Below are 1133 nucleotides of genomic sequence, written 5' to 3'. Positions count from 1 at the left end.
GTTATTACTCATTCAAGCACAAGATAATCAAAATATGCCATGCCATAAAATAATGAAGTAAAAGCGGAAGTCCTAACTATTACAAATTCCCAAAATCCGAAAGTCACCATATAAGGACTCTAATCTAAAACATATCTAAGGAATGAAAACTGTCTAAACAAATAACCACAATGTCTGGAGTAGGAAATAGACATCATACAAGAAGATCTTCAAGTACCGGCATGGATAGAAGCTCACCCCTAACCACAAAACGGCCTCAACGCGAGATACGAGATGTAGGCACCGGATCACAATCAAAACAAAATAATGCAACAAGGTAGTATCAGTACAAACACTATGTACCGGTAGATATCATAGGCCGACTAAAATTAGTATCATGCATACATCATAAAATCAATAGAATAAACAAGCCAGCCAACAACATGAAATCAATAACCCAACAACAAGTCAACCAAGCATAATCACAAATCAAGTCACCCAAAGATATCAAGAATCAAATCAACAGGAACAACAAACAAGAAGCAGTCTACCAATAATAACCATATACTCATTGTACACACATGCTAACTGATGTCATTGCTCAGTAGTCATGACCTGCAGGGAACCCATGGTGTCCATGTATCACTCGTTCCAGATACTCATCGGACCCGAGCCATGAATTCTCTGCTCTGGAAAAAATCTCGGACGCAATCCACATCATATACCACTCATTTTCGAAATAAACCTTGACCACGAGCCCATAATCTAGGTCACATTTCAGGCTTTTCTACGCATATATACCTAGTATTTCTTATCCTCTTGTTATCGATGCTCAATCGTCATTTCCTATCACAATTTCAACGAGAAGATCATATTAACTTCCCATCACAACAACATCAAATTGTAGGTTTAACACAATGAATAGTGGCACGATGCCAACACAAGCCACCAATCAATTGCATATGAGTTCTACCACACACACACATCATGCACGAAGACTAGACATGCTTCCTCCTATTGAATTCACAACCATACAATCAACTAATCAAAGTCTAACTCGTAAGTAGACCGTAACCCATCGTCACGACCCAACCCCGTAGGCCTTGACTAGTGCCCGAATTGGGTACCCAAACACAATCACAAACCCGAGTCAA

The sequence above is a fragment of the Lycium ferocissimum genome, chromosome 1 (assembly GCF_029784015.1).
Source record: "Lycium ferocissimum isolate CSIRO_LF1 chromosome 1, AGI_CSIRO_Lferr_CH_V1, whole genome shotgun sequence".
NCBI classification, from domain to species: Eukaryota; Viridiplantae; Streptophyta; class Magnoliopsida; order Solanales; family Solanaceae; genus Lycium; species Lycium ferocissimum.
Note: the sequence above shows the minus strand (reverse complement) of the source record.